The 16,222-nt window shown below is 41.2% G+C and overlaps 16 non-coding genes and 1 pseudogene across 16 annotated transcripts; all 17 read right to left on the bottom strand.

Annotated features, from left to right (window-relative positions):
* Positions 1 to 1,220: 1,220 nt before the first annotated feature.
* On the bottom strand, positions 1,221 to 1,342 carry LOC119304457. Its single transcript, XR_005148282.1, has one exon. It is a non-coding gene; the product is annotated as a small nucleolar RNA SNORD14 (small nucleolar RNA).
* A 344-nt stretch (positions 1,343 to 1,686) lies between these two features.
* On the bottom strand, positions 1,687 to 1,767 carry LOC119304693. Its single transcript, XR_005148413.1, has one exon. It is a non-coding gene; the product is annotated as a small nucleolar RNA snoR77Y (small nucleolar RNA).
* Positions 1,768 to 2,546: 779 nt separating this feature from the next.
* Positions 2,547 to 2,642, bottom strand: LOC119304475. Its single transcript, XR_005148296.1, has one exon. It is a non-coding gene; the product is annotated as a small nucleolar RNA R30/Z108 (small nucleolar RNA).
* Positions 2,643 to 2,772: 130 nt separating this feature from the next.
* On the bottom strand, positions 2,773 to 2,876 carry LOC119304685. Its single transcript, XR_005148407.1, has one exon. It is a non-coding gene; the product is annotated as a small nucleolar RNA Z107/R87 (small nucleolar RNA).
* Positions 2,877 to 2,932: 56 nt separating this feature from the next.
* LOC119304723 lies at positions 2,933 to 3,019 on the bottom strand. Its single transcript, XR_005148439.1, has one exon. It is a non-coding gene; the product is annotated as a small nucleolar RNA U31b (small nucleolar RNA).
* Positions 3,020 to 3,342: 323 nt separating this feature from the next.
* LOC119304647 lies at positions 3,343 to 3,437 on the bottom strand. Its single transcript, XR_005148379.1, has one exon. It is a non-coding gene; the product is annotated as a small nucleolar RNA Z43 (small nucleolar RNA).
* A 92-nt stretch (positions 3,438 to 3,529) lies between these two features.
* Positions 3,530 to 3,623, bottom strand: LOC119304583. Its single transcript, XR_005148368.1, has one exon. It is a non-coding gene; the product is annotated as a small nucleolar RNA snR60/Z15/Z230/Z193/J17 (small nucleolar RNA).
* A 69-nt stretch (positions 3,624 to 3,692) lies between these two features.
* On the bottom strand, positions 3,693 to 3,770 carry LOC119304695. Its single transcript, XR_005148415.1, has one exon. It is a non-coding gene; the product is annotated as a small nucleolar RNA U83 (small nucleolar RNA).
* Positions 3,771 to 4,037: 267 nt separating this feature from the next.
* On the bottom strand, positions 4,038 to 4,120 carry LOC119304719. The gene has a single exon (XR_005148435.1). It is a non-coding gene; the product is annotated as a small nucleolar RNA snoR8a (small nucleolar RNA).
* Positions 4,121 to 4,298: 178 nt separating this feature from the next.
* Positions 4,299 to 4,384, bottom strand: LOC119304718. The gene has a single exon (XR_005148434.1). It is a non-coding gene; the product is annotated as a small nucleolar RNA snoR8a (small nucleolar RNA).
* A 175-nt stretch (positions 4,385 to 4,559) lies between these two features.
* LOC119304671 lies at positions 4,560 to 4,653 on the bottom strand. Its single transcript, XR_005148398.1, has one exon. It is a non-coding gene; the product is annotated as a small nucleolar RNA Z101 (small nucleolar RNA).
* A 351-nt stretch (positions 4,654 to 5,004) lies between these two features.
* LOC119304674 lies at positions 5,005 to 5,090 on the bottom strand. The gene has a single exon (XR_005148401.1). It is a non-coding gene; the product is annotated as a small nucleolar RNA Z102/R77 (small nucleolar RNA).
* Positions 5,091 to 5,163: 73 nt separating this feature from the next.
* On the bottom strand, positions 5,164 to 5,261 carry LOC119304661. The gene has a single exon (XR_005148389.1). It is a non-coding gene; the product is annotated as a small nucleolar RNA Z101 (small nucleolar RNA).
* A 174-nt stretch (positions 5,262 to 5,435) lies between these two features.
* On the bottom strand, positions 5,436 to 5,521 carry LOC119304675. Its single transcript, XR_005148402.1, has one exon. It is a non-coding gene; the product is annotated as a small nucleolar RNA Z102/R77 (small nucleolar RNA).
* Positions 5,522 to 5,593: 72 nt separating this feature from the next.
* On the bottom strand, positions 5,594 to 5,690 carry LOC119304663. The gene has a single exon (XR_005148391.1). It is a non-coding gene; the product is annotated as a small nucleolar RNA Z101 (small nucleolar RNA).
* A 96-nt stretch (positions 5,691 to 5,786) lies between these two features.
* On the bottom strand, positions 5,787 to 5,867 carry LOC119304682 (annotated as a pseudogene).
* A 44-nt stretch (positions 5,868 to 5,911) lies between these two features.
* On the bottom strand, positions 5,912 to 6,009 carry LOC119304664. Its single transcript, XR_005148392.1, has one exon. It is a non-coding gene; the product is annotated as a small nucleolar RNA Z101 (small nucleolar RNA).
* Between the last annotated feature and the right edge of the window lie 10,213 nt (positions 6,010 to 16,222).

The following is a 16,222-nucleotide window of genomic DNA, read 5'->3' as shown; positions in this document are numbered from 1 at the left end:
ATCGAAGTTAAGAGCACAGGCGTCGTGCATGAACTCGAAACGCGGGCGCGTTGGACAGAATCGAGGTTAAGAGCACAGGCGTCGTGCATGAACTCCAAACGCGGGCGCGTTGGACAGAATCAAGGTTAAGAGCACAGGCGTCGTGCATGAACTCGAAACGCAGGCGCGTTGAACAGAATCGAGGTTAAGAGCACAAGCATCATGCATAAACTCGAAACGCGGGCGCGTTGGGAGAACGGTGGCACAGGATATGACCAGATCCTTCGAGGTGAGAGGCCGAAGGATAGCCACCGTTCAAGTGAACAGACCTGAATAAATGCAATAGACCTGAATAAATGCAAATCGCCAATGCGTACACGCTCAGGGCGTGTCAGCACCTCATTGGCCAGGTTTGTACTGTGAAAAAGTCAAAAAAACCAGGTAAATCAAACCTGGCTAGGTTTAGTATATTAATAACTGGCGCAGGGTATTGATGGCTCTTGCGTTAAGTCCAGTCATCAATGCCCAGCAGGGTCTATTTTCCTGAAGCGCTGGAAAAACATTTTTATGCGGGAGGTGCACAATGAACATCTATCGATTTCACTTTCTATTGAGTTAACAGGAAGCCAAGGGAATCTACACTTCATGGAAACACATCACCAGGGATCAGTTGGCATTTGCTTCCAAAAATACTACGTTGACAGATAAAATTCAGGCTTCAGAAAAATAGTGCTCCAGGAGCAATATGCTGAGCCAAAGCAAACTTTATTAGAAAGGACTCAAATACATTAGAAATGTTAACCAAAAATAAAAAGAGCATCCTCGACCAAACGAGGATTCTGGTAGTCTTCATGCACACACCAATGTCTACAGAAAACGTAAACAAACAGCAGGATATCTGATCGATGGTCTTCTAACAAGAAGCATATTCCCCCTTCTTTCGTTGTCATTCATTCAGGTGGCAACGGACGCTTTTTCAACATTGCTGATAGGCACTCTCACGCTGCGCCATTGCTTCTCAATAATTGATCACTAAGTTTCGACAAAAAAAATCAATCACTAAACAAAATTATGGTTTCAGCCATTCAAAGGAACGATGTAGCAGCACTAGCAAAAACACTTTGGCAGCAACTCAAAATGTTGTTAGCCTTTCACTGATCTTCATTTGCTATGCAAAGAACCAAGCAGTGAAGACAACAGACTAATAAAGCTGAAACAAAGACAAAATGGGGATGTTAACAAGGCTCAGACATCCAAGGAAGGAATTAGCAGCATTAGCTCTCAAGCCTGGCTGGGCGAAAGCTCTTAGGCGGCGACTGCGAATGTTTTGAGAAACAAGCCTTAAAATTCGTCATCACTGCCATACAGTTTCCCCAGTTTATCAGACCATATGGCATAATAAATATATAGATCTATAAATCAATAAACACGGTCTCAGGTACATATATATCAACATATGAAAGCATCTTCGATCAGTATTCAACTATTCATAGCAACAGGCAAATTTATACACAAGAGAATTAGACATTGCAAAAAAAGGCAGAACAAAGGACACAGCTGAATCAAATCAGGTGTACACAGAGATTACAGCCAAAGGACAATCCCCACTTCAGTGGTTATTAGTGGCTGTTGTATCAACATAAAAAGCAAAAGACAATACGGAGAAAACAGAGCAAAGCACACAGCCAGAAAATAAAACAGAGCCAAATTTAACCTCAGAAAGCCGCAAAAATATCATCATTCTGTATCTGACCGTAATTCCAACATAAAGCTAATCATCATGGGCATCAATTGGATTCTAGCCGCATAAAAAAGGCAAGGTGCAAGTGTTGGATAACAGTGAAAAACAAAAAGAAGACCATTGGGCCGGGGAAAGCTAATCATCATAGGCATCAATTGCATTCTAGCCGCATAAAAAAGGCAGGGTGCACAAAAACATCATTTGGTACCTTCAATTCCTTTGTGTTTCTTCTTCTGATCGATCCAATGGTTCGGACTAGGACGCATAAACCCATATTTTCTTAGATAGAAGTGGTTGGTCAAGTGTGAGTCACGCCGGGGCGGATAGACCCACTTTTTTAATAGCAACGCCCAGAGAGTTTCCACGGGTGTCGGATATCATTTCTTCAAATAAGGAAGAAGTGTTATCTAAGGATTTCCTTCCATTCTTCTAGTATGGAAGAAGTAAAGAAAAAGTACTGTGTCTCTATCTATACAAAAGGGCACTAGTTTTTTCTTTCGGTTTCATTGATAGCCTAAGAGTACGCTAGCTAGTGGAGCCTGAAAACGCTTGCTTGCGCCCCAACCTATGGAAACTATTGCCTATGCTTGCTGCTCGCTCAGTGTCAGTACAAGGGAAGGAAAGATGGTCACTCTTTTTAGGAACATGGCGACACTTACTTATGACTGTTGCACTTCACTCGCTGCTCGTTCATTCACTTGCGCATGAACTCGCTGCTTCGCCAGAAGCAAAATCCCTAATCACAATCCAAACAAATCTAGTAAACTGGAAGTTAAAAGAAGCAAACGATCAATAACAGCAAAGAAATATTGTTCAAGACACATAGTTGCTCAGTGGTGGCAATATTTAATTGGTTCGATTCTGCCAGCAATGTCGTCAATTCTTTCAGAAGAGGGAGCTTGTTATCCTCATCGCAACTATGTGCACCAAAACAAACAAAAAACTAAACAAGACTATAGATAAAGAAATGAGCATGATCCTTCCAACAAAAAGAAGCAGAAAAGAGGGAACACGAGAAAAGAACAATGAACTGATTATAAAATCAGGTATCGGATGGCTCAGTTCAGCGGGATATTCGGCATACAAATTAACTCCCAAGAGAAAACCTGTGATTTGGTCTGTTGAGCTTGAATATTTGCAAATCATCACTGCCATCACAGAAGAAATAAAACAAGTCTGAAAGAAAACAGAACTAACTGGAAGAAATAACTAGAGTCAGATTCATAAGTATGTCAATCTGCATAGATCCACCGATGGCGACCCTAAGCGTGGAGCGACAAATATGTAGTCATCATCCTCAAAAAGGTTTAAAATTTCACTGCTAACATCAAATATATGTTGTACAATAGCAATCAAAGTCAAACAATTAGAAGAACTGATACACTTTTGCAATGAAACTGCCAAAAGTAAAAAGATAAGAGCTCAGTAAGAACGTAGCGATTGATAATCACACCTAGATGATCATATTTATTCAATTGTCTCATCACTGCTCAAATCCAAGCAAATAAAAAATTCACTATTTATTATTCAAATGGAAATTGCTTCTCAAGTAGTTTAATTTAATCATAGGACAAACACCATAAAAAGATTGGCATGTCAAACACCGATAGTAAATGTTATAAGGACTCAGAATATGGGTGGTGATATAGCAGGATGGTCGGCAAGGCAATAAATGCCAGTTACGACGAACGAGACCAAATATCAATCTTCACCGTCCTCTAAGTTTGATATTAATGCAGGATTGTCCTTGTAAAATGCAAAACAGAGCAGACAAAAACTGGTTTGATTCTCATAAAAAAGGTGAGGATGAAAGGTCGTCAGATAGGAGCGAAAGACTATTTTTGTTCAAGTAATCATGATTTGATCATATGAACTATGCAATTGTAATCATCATTCGACATAGGCAACCAGCATTCAAGAGAGAAACAAAACAAAATCAAAGGAAATAGAAGAACTATTCCTGGAATTATGATGCCTCAGAAGGAAGGCAGTAGGTTATGCAATCATGAGTGATTTCATTGAGAAAGGTTCACACTAATCATCATCAGCATCATGCAACCACAAAAAACATCAAATAAACTACAGATACATAAATGAGCATGATAACGGCCTCATAGAGAAGATTAGATTGGTCCACATGAAGAAAATTCGGACATATGCTTGTCTATTAATTTATATTAATCCTTGGCCACCAACAAACAAAACACTTACTAGTAAACCAATCATCAGCTGAAGAATCTCAACAGGTTAAAGCATTTCAGAGAGGCAAAAGGATAACAACTGCAAGTAGACCTGGAACAAGATCAATTAGTTAATTTGTGCTCAGATTCTATGGGTGTATAGGAGTCATTCATGTGGATCTCCATCAGTACGAGGAATGTTTTATAATCACTGCACAAGAATAACTCTTTACAAGATTTAAAACGCTTATGAACGAGTTTGGTGTCATGGAGCAGGACAACAGAACTAATGTCAATCAAATATCAACTCTGAAGGTAACAAACCAGAATGTCCAAATGCAAAACAGACCTCAGGGTTTTGTTCTATCAGGACAAAATGCAGAAGATGCATGGTTTGTTGGTGCTCAGATTCTATGGGTGTATAGGAGTCGTTCAAGTGGATCTTCCATCAGTACGAGGAATGGTTTATAATCATTGCACCACCAAATGTTCAACTCTAAACAAGAAGAACCACAAGTACTTGAATTACACCTGATAAAAATGCAAAAGAAAAAAAATAGAAGCACAGAAAGCAAAAAAAAAATAGAAGCCAAGATCCAAGTAGATGTTAGAAATAAATGAAACAAAAAGGAAGAAATCAAAATAAGTGAACATTATCAACAATTCATCAGATCTCCAAGGTGAAAAGATCGTTGACATTATAGAAATGCCTGACGCAAATTACCCACAAACTTGTCTCTTAATCTGCATCTACAACACTCGTCCCAAAAACAGAAGCAACAATTTTAAAAAACTGAAGACAGCAAGAAACAATCAAACTCATTTTTGACACCAACATACAAGGCAGAGTTACAACATTTCAAAACCAGAAAGCTAAGATACTACATTACTTTTTCTTATCAAACCAGGGATGAGGATCAGACTCGGTTCGGTATTTAGGCCATCATGTTGACCAATCAAACCAATAGGGAAATTAATCATTCATCATCTCAAATCCACTGATTAAATTAGAAACTGATTAGATGAAATTACTATGGAACAAAGCAATGATAACAATGATAAAGCAAGGCAAGTAAAAACATATTTGACTTTTCAGAGGCAAGGGGATGATCAGATTCGGTTCAGTATTGAGGCCATCATATCAGCCAATCAAACCAATAGGGAAATTAATCTCATTCATCATCTCACCTCTCACCTACTAAAACCACTATTAAATTTTTTTAGATGGAAAAGTACCAACAAGGAGAAGTACAACAGTGAGGGCAGATGCATCAGATCTCCAAGGTGAAAAAGAGTGTGACATCACAGAAATGCCTCAGATGCAAATTACCCATAAACTCATGTCTCCTCATTTGCATCAACTATGCCCATTTCAATTAGAAAACAAAGTTTCTTTTTGAATTGATCTAACTTTGTTTGTTTTAAACAACACTAGAATCATTTTTTCAGTACCATTCTGCAACAAACACCACCATAACACTGGAACTAGAAAAGGTTAAAAGAAATTCATTTCTCTTCGTACATAGGAGAAGGCAGGATGATCAGATTCGGTTCAGTATTTAGGCTATCATGTCAGCCAATCAAACCAATAGGGAAATTAATCTCATTCATCAGTTCATCTTTCGCCAATTAAAACACCAAACAAAAAGATTTTTGAAATATAAGTACAAAGAACACAAAAGACATGGACAGGGTGATGCATCAGATCTCCAAGGTGAAAAGAGTGTGACATCACAGAAATGCCTCAGACGCAAATTACCCATAAACTCGTGTCTCATCATCTGCATCGACAACTCCTTGAAAAAAACATGCTGCTTAAGAATAAGAAAAAAAAAGACAAAACGGCAAAGTTTTCTTTCTTGAAGACACAAATAAAACCTGTATGGGTATGATCAGATAGAGCTAATACATGATTCATTGGACATCATATCATCCATCAACAATGTAATTATATCCTCATCTCACCCAAACGAATCAAACATAAAAAAACCAAAGAATAAGGATATTATCAAGGATGCATCAGATCTCCAAGGTGAAAAGGGTGTGACATCACAGAGACGCCTCAGACGCAAATTACCCATAAAACTAGTGTCTCCTCATCTGCATCAATAATGCTCCTCCAAGAAACAGCAGCAAAAACGAGAAAGAAATATAAATTCCAACAGCTGAAACTACAGCCAGAAGAAAAGAACCAACATATAAACCTAATCAACGACACTAGTTTCTGAGGACACCAAATTATCTTAGAAGCATACAATGTTTTTGCACCTAAGCTGTGTACAGGAATAACCAACGAAACAATGCCTTTGCAGACAACGACAGCAATCACCTACTGTAATGCTAAATAACAGCACCTAAGCTGTGTAGGACAATAATCAGAAGAAAGAGCTAACAAGTTAGCAACTTTTAAATATTCAGTGAAATCCCTGATGAATGCACGGAAACGTAAGATCGCAAGGCAATGTACACCACCATCACCTACTGGACCGCAGAAGCGAGCCCAATAGAGAACGGCGACGGCGGGGCGGATCGCTGTGGCATCGTCTCATACGCGGCGGCAATGAGATCCGTCGGTAATCAGTTTCTGCGATGCGCAACTACAGGAACTCATCCGGACGCAACAGCAATCCATCCTGGTTATCCGACTACTAGTAGCATATATCAACAGCTCGCACGACCTACGGACCTAGAACTAGGCGAGGAAGCAACAGCATGCTGGCTGCTTCGCTCCGCTTGGAGTTCAAAGGCGGGAAGGCGGAGAGCAGGGGAGGGGGCCGTTACCGACTTTCTTGGTTGCGGCGGCGGCGGCGGCGGCGCGAGGGGAGGGGAGATGCCTGCTGCTGCTGGGAGTCAGTGGCGCTAGGGTTTGGATTATATAGAGTCGGGGAGGAGGTAAGGGTTTCGGCCGGTGTGGGCTTTAGGGATTGTCCAGTCCGGCGGCCCCTTGGGCCGAATTCGTCGGTTTTCCTTTTTAGGGCGGTGCATTCTCATTCGTCGTCCATGGCTTTGCCCCTCTCTCACTTTCTTTGTTTTTTGAGTGTACACTTTATTGGTTTTTATACGAAAATTGCATTGAAAAATATCAAAATCCACAATACTAAAGATATACGATATGAAAAATAGTTTCATGATACGTCTACTAGTGTTGATTTAACATTGTGAATGTTGGTATTTTTTCATATGAATTGATTTGGTCGAATTTTACAATGTTTGACTTGAGAGAAATCTTGTATGCGGGGTAAAAAGAAACGGATGGAGTATCTTTCCATCTCATGTGTACTCTCTCCATTTCTTTCACTTCGATGAAACATGATTGTGCATGTGAGTGCAAAAGTGTATGTGTTGACGATCCAATCGTATTTTTCTTACACCCCGATGCATGCGTCACATAGCTGGTCTTTGATCTGCTAATTACATAAAATCAATTCTCTTTTTTTTGCGGGGGATAAAATCAACTCTCAGCCCACGCAATGGGGACAAGGAACAACCCTTCCTTGGTGAAATCTGGCTCCCATCCACAACGGTCTCGTCTACAACTTTTCATGGATTAACTCCTTAACAAGTTGAAGCTCTGAAGTATCAGTTGTTGACAATATCGTGTCCATATCAAATGAACTTTGTATCTATCGTCATTCACCGTGCTACTTCCAGTTTCCTAATGTCTCTCATGCCCACGAGTAGATTATCGATGTGCCATTGTGCATGAGAAAACATATCGTCTAACACATGCATGTGTAAGTCTTGTGAAAGTGGAGCTTGGTGTCTTGAGTGTATGTGAGGGAAAGACAAATATGTCGAGGCCATCCATACCATATATCATCAGAGCGAGCGCTGGTAAATATATTTGTGAAGCGTACGATTCATACCATGAAAAGTATTAAGTGCACTGCATGTTGGTTGCCCCAACCACCATACTGTATTTCCAACTAGTTTTTGCTAACTGTATAACCTACCTGTTAGCAATGAGATCTCACTATTTCCCACAAAAAATACATTTGGTGACTAGTTCACAAGGTGTTCGACAAAAAATCTGTGATGTACTCCCTCGTCACATAATATAAGATATTATTACATCAAATATGTAAGATCTTATATTATGGAGCGGAGGAAGTAGTAATTATGGCAACAACTAGACAATTATCTCAAAATAAGTCCAAGGTGGATTAATCGATAAGTTGTAATCCTTCAAAGGTTGTACATTTTGCTATATTATAAAATTGGGTATTGATCGATATTGCACTTGGGGATCATGTACTTCCAATCCTTAAGAGGTTACACATTTGCTATATTATAAAATTGGGGTTTAACCGTGATTGCACTTGGGGACCATGCAGTTCCAATCCTTCAGAGACTATACATTTTGCTATATTATAAAATTGAAACACACATATAAAGGGCATAGGTCACCAAAATTGGTGATATACCATCCTAATTTGGCATACTAAAGCCTCCATCAATCGTGTTTAACGCTCAAATTTTGGTTTCACTAAAGGGTGACTAAATTATTAGGACCAGTTGTTGTGTTACTAAGTGATAAACAAACATCGAAAAAACACCATATAGATTGATATCTCGATGCTTTGGTAGCACACCTAAAGCACAAAACCGGCATGAGGGATTACGTTTGTAGCTAGCTTTCAGCAACAAACTTTTCTTTACATGAACTCTCGTTTTTGGGTATGGTTACAAACTCATAACCCACATACTCACACCGAATGCCCTATTTGTAAAATTGTTTAGATGTAGTGGATGGAAATGCATTAATGTATATTGTTGCTAATTAAGCCAATGACCCCGACGAGATATGATTGTCACATTCAAATCCATTCTTTCAATTGCATACCCTTGATCATTTTTCACCCTACTAACAATTTCTCAATTCTTCTCTTGCCTATGAGTAAATGATATACCATCATACATGAGAAAAACTATCTTGTGCCATTTAGTACTCCCTCTGTCCCATAATGTAAGACGTTTTTGGCATTAGTGTAGTGTTAAAAAACATCTTATATTATGGGACGGAGGGAGTACCTTTTTGTGGAATACTAGACCATGACGGCGTGTGTTACCGCGCCCATCCTTTATGTAAATATAGGTGAAGTTATGATGAACTTTTTTTTAACAATATAGAATAGATGTACTGGTCCTTAGGAGGATAATGTAGATGGAATTTTCTTCTTTTACGATATAGAATATTGATATCTTAGGAAGGATAGTATAGACGAACTTTTCTCAGCAGGACAACATAGGACAAATACAATTGTAAAGTTTATTTACCAAACCCTAAGATCATAATTGTGTTCTAAACTTCTAATACCATAGGAGTTTCAGTTGCATCGCCACAATATTAATTGTAATGTTAGAACAAAATTCACCTGGAAGGGGGGAGGCACTTCACCGGCACCGCCGCCCAAGAGTGGTCAGGATGAGGAGGCGCTAAGAGGGGGGAGCTCCTAACCGGCGCCTTCAGCGCCGGTTGGAGTTTCTGGCGCCCACACCGCACCTGGTATGGCCCAGGCCAACATGAGGCAATCAGTGAATCGGTCGCCAGCTCCGCTTCGTTCTTTTCTAAAAAAACCTACGCTTCGTTCTTTCACTCAAAAAAAGACGTACGCTTCATTCTCCACTCAGAAAAAAACGTACAAAAAAAGTTCACCCGTTTCCAAAAAAAAATTCATCGCATTTTTTAAAAATAGTTCATCAAATTTAAAAAAAGTTCATCGATTTTGAAAAAACGTTCACCGATTTTGAAAAAAGTTCGTCGATTTTCGAAAAACTTTCACAAACTTAAAAAAAGTTCATCAAATTTGAAAAATAAATAACCGATTTTGAAAAAAGTTCATCGATTTTCAAAAAAAGTTCATCAAATTTGAAAAATAGTTCACCGAATTTGAAAAAAGAGTTCACCGATATTTAAAAGTTCATCGGATTTGAAAAAGTGCAATGAATTTAAAAAACTTCACTAGATTTGAAAAAAAAAGTTCATCAAATTCGATGAACTTTTTCCGTTGAATTTGAAAAAGGAAAAAGAAAAACAAAAACAAAAGAGCAAAGGAATAAAAGGTTGAAAATAACCACATCGGTGGGTTTGGTCTAGTTGGCTATCGAAGCTACCTTGTAAAATAGAAACAGAAGGGAATATGGGCCAGCCCACCTCGGCGCAGGGGGTGTGCGCCCGATTGCATACATCGAAGGAACGGGCGCAGAGGGCGCCGTTTAGGGTTTGCCCTAAGAGGGAGACAGAGAGAGAAGTCGAAAGGAAGGGAGGAGGGCGTCGAGCGAAGGGAGCCCGGTGGCTGGCTCGTTCCTTGTTTCCTCGTTAGTTTTAAAAATGGGCCTGCCGAGAGAAGGAGGGCCCAATTAACCACATTATTAGTGAATGGAGCTAGATTAGGCGGGATTCACATCTAATCTGACGGTCAGAAAGTCTCAAAAGTAACGATCCGACAGCTGGGAACGTTGATGGCCTGAGAGGGCGCGCATTGCTGCGCCCGTGTATTATGATTTTTCTTCATAGAGAGAGAGAGAGAATTTTTTGTAAATACATGGAGACAACATAATCAATGGAAATGATAAAAATAGACTGAAATAACACATGTATGACAATCGGTCACTACTAAGCAACAACAACAGAATCAGGAGATCAGCAATCATAACAGGAAAATAAGATATGAACAACCATGGTTACTGCAACACTCTTACCTGATTAGCTGGACGAACTACACATTCAGTATGCAACACCATATCTTGCTGGATGTTGGGCCCTCCTGACACCCATGTGATGGTCTTACTAAAACCGCATGAAAAGGAAATCAAGGTCACAAATGCAAACACCGGAATCTACAGCAACATTACAGGCTAATATGCTTACGGTATTTGTCCCAATAATAAATCATATGGGTCTAGATAAACAATTTATGCTACACTTTTTCGAGAACCATAGTTACATGAAAGTTTTCATGTAGGAACAGCCATAGATCTCAAAAAAACTTGCAGTTCTTGTTGTAGAGGAAAAGAAAGAAATGATGGAATGCTATGAAACAAAGATTTCCTATTGTGGTGCAAAAGAAGACTTGCTATTATCCTCCGGATAAGCATGTAGTAACCAAAGGCGATGTCCTAAAATGAAGAATTGATATAGTCTTGCCAAAAAAACACTTGGTATAGTCCCACCAAAACACACTTGCTATGGTTGTCCGGACAAAGTGTGTAGTAACCAAATGCAATGTTATGAAACAAAAGTCTTGCTACAGCCATCTGGATAAGTATATAGTAACCAAAGAGGACGACCATATACATCCAGTTGTTCCACATAAACGTTGAAGTAAAAAGTGTAAGTTGATTTTTTACGTACAAAGAGGTAAATCACTATCAAATCTAATGTTACATTTCTATTTGGTCACTAATATTGAGAAGTATTTATATATTATTATGCTTTACTTTTTCCAAAGCCAAAAAGCAATATATAATAATCAGTGAATGATTTTACTTGTGGATGATAGAAATCTGTAACTCCTATGCATTGTAAATGGGAGAATGAGAAAAATAATTAAAACGTACATCTGAAAATCATTACTGGTAGCAATGATAAAAAGAACTGCAATTTACGGAAGTGCCGACAACATCATAAGTATTCCTTCTACTCGATTATTGCAAGCATATTCCAGAGTTAAGACCACAAAGCGATGCTACGCAACAAGAAATAAATCACATTGTTCACAATGTATGAAGAAATGTTTTTAATAGTATTCATCGATATAACCTACCCTGCTTGATTTTATATGGCTGGGGCAATGGATATGTAATACCGAGAGACTGGATCCTTGCAGATGTGTTAGCCGGTTTAGAAAAGGTTCTTGCGGCATTCTAGTCCCCTCAATTCTGTTTGTCAGGTGCGATATTATGCACTGAAAAATAGTGGACAACAAAGAGAAACCATGCTTAGTCATCTTCATGGCGAAAATTTACCCTGTTGTGATATCCAAAATATAGAAATAAAAGTCAATACCTGCACAACGACCGTCGTGGGATGACGCAGGAGGAGATCCGTTGGGGAGAAGGAAGATCATGCAGCATAGCAGTACCTCAGTTTTCTGCGTTTCTCTCCAGGAGATCATGGGGTGGAGTTTGATTCATTATTCATCAAGAAATTGTGCCACATCAAGCCAGCAGGATAGAAGGAGGAGAGAAGAGGATGGACGACAACAGCTAGGCGGGTAGGAGGGGACGCCAACATGTTGGACCGGGACCGGGGAGGGAAGGACGAGGCTGCATCTCTACCCATAAGAACGTGGGTGAGGGCAGGAGGAGGAGATTCATCTCCCAGGCCAAGAGGGTACTGCAGGGTCTGGCGGCGATCCCATGCGGCGGAGAAGTGGTGGCGAATCTGGAGATCGCCTCACCTTCCATGCTATATTTTTCCCTCAGTTGGACTAAAGCCTGTTAGGCCCAATTTCATGTCAGACTTCCGAAATTGTTACGGGAGCAGTGGACCAATAGGTTAGTGCTCGGTGGTGGCGATCAGAAGCGATCAGGCGCGGGATTCCAAGCTAATTGGATGACCGAAAACGACTGAAACTGATGATCGGACGATCAGAAACGCTAATGGCCTGAGAGGGCAGAAAAAGTGCTCAGTTATAATATATCTAAATTTTAGGTACGATATGCCGTAACTAGTTGATGAGGCATTCAACTACAAAGCCTTACGACACATCAATCATCTCACAACAACATGAATAGTAAATATGAGAACCACTAGACAATCATATGAAATTAAGTCCAAAAGATTAAGTGGAGTAGTTAGTAAGTTACGGGCCAGCATACTTGCACTTGAGATCATTTCTAGCCCTTAATAAGCCGGACTTTTTGTTGTTTTCCCCATCAGAACATAAAAAAATGTGACACAGGAACTGGCAGCAACTAAAGATAATGATATTGCTATCATAGTTAAACATGATAAATCCTCCATCAACCATTGTTTTACTCCAAGACTTCTTGATGCCTTCCATGCCAAGGAAAGTGGGAATGAGTAGTAGCTGGAGGTAGCCAAAGTGGAGAGCAAACAGGTGCCTAGCATGGGAGCAAATTATATAGCTATATATCCAGACTAGATGGTACGGCACACTTCGTTGTGCCCAACTCTTTTCTTTTCTTAGAACGCACCAGGTATAGTTGTGTTTGTACATATGGAATTTACGTGGGCTGGAGTTACGCGATGTTGGTGACGGCCTGGTGTGTATCCTTTTTTTACATGTTTGCTAAATCATAGGTACCTGAAATATTTTCTAGAGCCAAGCGGATTCGTAGAAAGACCGAAGGCGGGGAGGCGAGGAACCAGATTGATGGGTGCGAGCCGGGGGGTGTGGGGTCGTCGTTGGTACTGGAGATATGGGGGCTTAGAGAGCTGGCCGAGGCGGCGGAAAAATGGAGGTTGAGGGGAGGGTGGGGCAGCGAGGCGGCAAGAAGCATCACTCGCTGCGGTTAGGACAGAAGCGGGCAGCTAGGATAGGGTAGTTTGGGAGGAAGAAGAAGAATATGACGCGCACAAGATGACCATTGAATGGTGATCAGATGCCCTTGAAAATGACCAACGCTGAAAATGAAAATAAGGTATGTGTAAATGGGTGCTCTTTTTTAAACTTTTTTCATCTACTCGGAGAAGGCTCTTTGTACATGTGGAGAACACACATGGGGTATTTTTAACAGGACCCCGACTCAATGCCACATCGATCTAGCATGTAACACCTCATATCACCTTGCGGCCTCACGCACGGTATTCCCACGGGTGTCGTCTTACCTTAACCCGGGACCGTTTGCGCCTTTTGGCACACGTATATGATAGTGTCGCTAGCATCCATATGATAAGGAGCCCGGGCTGACATGGCTAGTCGTAAACCCAAAGTGGCACAGACTTACAGGGACAGGCATTCATGACCCAGCATCGAACGTGTCGGTCATCAGCGAGTGAATCCAGGCTGTAGCACTTGGCTAGCAGGACTCCGGTATTCATCGCGTGACATTTCCCCGAAGGAACAGACACAGGAACGAAGAAGGACACATGCCGGCCAGCCTAAGTGTTCCGGAGCAGTAGCAAGCTACCATGGCTCGGTGGAAACATTAGGAGACATTTCCCGGTAAGAGAGGCTACTAAAGATAAACAACTAGATAGTCAGATCCCACACATACCAAGCATTTCAATAACATACACACAATATGTTCGATATGGGCAATACAACATGGTATCACAAAATGACTCTACGACTCAAGTAATTTATTCAATAGGCTTCGAGGAGCGAGATATTACAAACAGGGGTCTCATGACCCAACATTCAGAGCATACAAATCAAAGCACAAGCGGAAGCTATCATGTCTGGGTACAGACATCTATAAATGAAAAAGGCTGAGAAGCCTGACTATCTATCAGATCCTGCCGAGGGCACAAGATCGTAGCTGAGGTATCAAGCTAAACGTCGAAGTCCAAGCGGAACTACTAGTGAGACTGAAGTCTCTCTGCAAAACATAAAATAGGCAAACGTGAGTACAAATGTACCCAGCAAGACTTACATGAGATCTATCTACATATGCATCATTATCAACAAGGGGGTGGAGGGGTTTGACTGCAGCAAGCCAGCTTTGACTCGGTGGCTATCCTAACTACGACTGCAAGCAACTCTTTTGAGGTGGCGCACACGAGTCCACATATTCACCATATCAATACACCACTATGGATCCGCTCCCGTCTCCCTACGAGAACGCCATCCATAGCACTCACGCTTATCTTGCGTATTTTAGGGTATCCACTTTCACTTGTCTATGAACTGATATAAGCAACCCAGAAGTCCTTTTCCGCGGACACGGCTATTCGAATAGATCATATTAACCCTGCAGGGGTGTACTTCTTCACACACGCTCTCACCACTTACCGCCGTTTACACGACATGTACTCGGCAACCCTCAAGCGGAAGCCCAACGTGGGTGTCGGCCACGGCCTGCCTAAACACTCGAGTCTCTAGTCCAGGTTTATCGCCTATTCTGGTTCCATCCATGAGGAGATCCGGCCGGAGTTTCGCTCACAGCCCCAAACGATGTGAACAGGGTTCCCGAGACACCAAACGGGCGCCCGGTACACCGTGCCACGTGCCTACCGCATCACAGCTCACCCCTACGGTCAGCGCTGCGCACGGCCTCCAGCATACTACAAACACCAGAAACTACTTGCAACTCCTGGACAGAGGACAAGGGTGATCAAGAAGCCGAGAGGGTCCATTGGTTTCGGGCCCAATGCGTGGTAGTAGCTGAATCATGGATCACAAACACAGAACTCAGTTCCTGAGGACGGCTGCAATGAGACAACCCACCATGTACTCCTACATGGCCTCTCACCGCTACCTTTACCAAATCGTGTTCACACACTTAGCTCACACACAGTAGGACATGTTCACACGCCTCTGATTCATCCCCGATGAATCAGACCTGACTCAACTCTAAGCAGTAGCAGGCATGACAAACAAACATGAATGAGTAGGCACAACAGGGCTCAAACAACTCCTACTCATGCTAGTGGGTTTCATCTAATTACTGTGGAATGACAGGTCATGCAGAGGATAAAGGGGTTCAGCTACCGCAGCAAGTAACAGATGAATCGTTGTTGTCCTGATGCAGTAAAAGAGAGCAGGAGCGAGAGAGTAGGATTGTATCGGAATGAACAAGGGGGTTTTGCTTGTCTGGCACTTCTGAAGATAACATTGAGTCTTCATCAGTGTCAACGATCACATCATCGGTATCACGTCTATCGAGAGGGGACAAATACCGGCAAATACAGAAAAAACACGATCAATGCAATGCACAATATGATGCATGCTATGACATGGCAATATGAATGTGTTTTGGGCTAATGCACCTAAAACCAGATTAAATGAAGTTGGTTTGAATCCAAGATTCAAATTCAAACTCCATATGTGGATATTTAAATGCCATTAGTATGATTTGTGCTAAACAGCATCTATAAGTTGTTCTAACATGCATGAAAATGGTACAGATGGATTCCTTGGATTTTTCTGATAATTTTTCATATATAATTTATTTAATTTGGAGTTACGGTTGATTTTCTATGAATTTTAGAAGTTTATACAATTTTCTGGAATTTCCTGATTATTTTTAAATCCAGAAAATACTTATTGCGTCAGCCCCACGTCACAGTGACGTCAGCAGGGTCAACTGGGCTGGCTCGGTCAAACCTGACGTGTGGGGGCCACACGTCAGTGACACAGGAGCTAATCCCGGTCAAACCCAGCGCTGACTGGGGTTTGACCAGGGGTGGGGC

The sequence above is a fragment of the Triticum dicoccoides genome, chromosome 5A (assembly GCF_002162155.2).
Source record: "Triticum dicoccoides isolate Atlit2015 ecotype Zavitan chromosome 5A, WEW_v2.0, whole genome shotgun sequence".
In the NCBI taxonomy this organism is placed as follows: Eukaryota; Viridiplantae; Streptophyta; class Magnoliopsida; order Poales; family Poaceae; genus Triticum; species Triticum dicoccoides.
The sequence above is the reverse complement of the archived record's forward strand: the minus strand, read 5'-3'. Positions and strand labels throughout refer to the sequence as shown.